This window comes from Orycteropus afer, unplaced genomic scaffold (genome assembly GCF_000298275.1).
Source record: "Orycteropus afer afer isolate SDZICR_OR568_19922 unplaced genomic scaffold, OryAfe1.0 scaffold00853, whole genome shotgun sequence".
In the NCBI taxonomy this organism is placed as follows: Eukaryota; Metazoa; Chordata; class Mammalia; order Tubulidentata; family Orycteropodidae; genus Orycteropus; species Orycteropus afer.
The window spans coordinates 461,658-464,082 of NW_006922440.1; the positions used below are offsets into that span (position 1 = coordinate 461,658).

The window sequence follows — 2,425 nt, forward strand, 5'->3', positions numbered from 1 at the left end:
GGTTAACTCTTTTCTGCACACTTACTATTATTTTACATTTCTCTTTGTTATGTATTATTATTGCTCCTTTTTTTGTTAGAATAATCAAGTATATTGGTTTTAGTGGGAGCTCTGGTGGCATGTTAGTGTGTTTGGTTTTTTGAAATCTACATTCTATGTATATACTACTGCTAGTCAACTTTTACATTTTGACCATTAGCAATTTATAAGCTTCCCTTGACATAAAAAAATTAAATAATACACCCAGGAGCTGGACAGAAGATGAACCTGTTGCTGTTTTTGCTGTTGTTGTTGTTGTTATGTGCTGTCAAGTCGGCCCCAACTCATAGCAACCCCTCCTTGGATTTCCTAGGCAGTATCACTATGGAAGTAGATTGCCCAGCCTTCGAAGATGAACCTGGTGGCCCTGAAACAGTATGGCCCTACATCAACAGCATCATAGAGCTCATGGGCCAGGTTTCTCTGTACACTTTCTGTCCCAAGGGCAACCAGTGGGAGAAAACTGATATAGAAGGCTTAACCTTACCATGGCTTTACCATTGTGAATCGACTGAATATGCACAGTGTAGTTGAACAGTCAATAAAGATTCAGAATTTCAGCTCCATGAGCCATTTCTTCTATTTAGAAATACAAGCTTGTCAATGTACAGTATCTGGTTTTATAACAAGAATGACACTACCACATAGTCAAAGTCATAGCCAGTGTGGTAGAGGAGCAGACATGGCATTCCCAGCAAGCTGCTTGGAATAAGAAGAGAACCAGCCAGACCCATCAACATCCTGGAGATACTAAAGAGAGCCAAGGATGAGTATGAGAAGAACTGTATCTATTTATTGACAACTAATCATGTCTACCACTGGCTTTCAAATCATCACCCCTAGTGTTCTACATAGACTCAGATGGGCAACTCAAATATCTCCAGCCCTGGGTTACAGCCAAGCAGTCAGCTCCATTTGGACACAAACATCTAACACTAGAACTCTTTGGAACCTCTTTGCCAAAGGAATAGCCAAAGGTCGTGGGTCTTGATTCAGAAGACATGGGGAAGCTGCTAGGAAATGCCACCCAGAAGGAACCTAGCCCATTCCTACAATTTCCCTTTGAGCAGTCAGGAGGGACCCCTCAGTCAGAAAACCTAGGTTTTCAGTCTGCTGCCTCCCACTCAGTCCAACCTGAAGACACCACTCCAATGCTGATCACTCCTGCCTCCATCACACAGTCCAATGAAAAGCATGCTCCAAGTTACATGATCCTGATGAGCCCTGTTATCAGTCACACAATACCAGCAGGAGCTCTTACTACTGCACAGGTTCCCCTCAGCTTACTTCAAAACAGCACCATGATGCAGGCAGTGAAGACCATACCCAGACAGACAGAAGTCTCTACTCCTGAATCAGCCAGGCTCTGAGCTAAGCCACACCTGTCTGATTGCCAACCAGAGCTCCTTCAGGGCAAGCAAAACTGGTACATCCCTTGCAAATGTAGACCTTTTCTGGAAACTCGGGTTGATGCCACAGCATGACCAAACACAGGCACAGTCACTTGGGAAAGGTGCAATGGCAGCTAGATTTCCTCCAGCAGTTGGTCAGTTGGCTATGACTGAAAGTTCCATAGAGCCTCCCTCGGAAACCATAGCAGTCAGAGCAGCAGCTTCAGTCTCCCTGAGCAGCATGGTGCTCCGTCCTTGTCACTCTATGAAGCATAACCAGGACTCTGAAGTATTTGCCCAGCCTAAGGTGTTATCCAGTGCCATCCCAGTTGCAGACCCCCCACTGGTTACCACTACCCCCACTGCCATACTTTCTGTTCTGCTGTCCCCAAGTGTTTTCCAGCAGACAACTACAAGGTCCAAAGACCTTGAGAGGAAGGCAAACTCCCATTCTCCAACAACCAATTGGGAAATTAGAAAATAAAAAAAATAAAGCTTTCCATTATACTCAGTAAGGCTCAGCTCAAGGACATAATAATACATCTGATAAAGAATGATTCTAGCTTTCTTGGTACACTTCATGAAGTCCACTTGCAGGCTCTGACCAAGAACAAAGACAATCTCAACCTATGACTAGAGCTGAGTGAACCTGAAGGTATCCTGTCAACCTCGGAAACAAGTAGGCTTCATCATGGAAATATCTAAACGAAACATTGCATTTTGAGAATCCTGAAATTGAGCCTATAAGACAAGAGAATCATTCCTTAAGAATGTTGTTCAAGGATGTTCTGGTAAAATGGCAGAATAAGCAGACAAACTACACAGACCCTCTTCAACAAAGAAAAAGGGAACCAATTAACACACATACAGAAGATAATCCTGGAGCCCTGAGCTTCCAAAGGAAGGACACAGAAATGGACTAAATAACTAGTAGAAGAACCTGCATGAAAACACTGAAAAGGAGACATACAGATCTGTGGTATGTCAGTGGTCCT

At 43.6% G+C, this 2,425-nt stretch overlaps 1 pseudogene; it reads left to right on the plus strand.

Moving 5' to 3' along the window:
* The first annotated feature begins 391 nt into the window (after window positions 1-391).
* LOC103212094 lies at window positions 392-2,063 on the plus strand (annotated as a pseudogene).
* The last annotated feature ends 362 nt before the right edge of the window (window positions 2,064-2,425 follow it).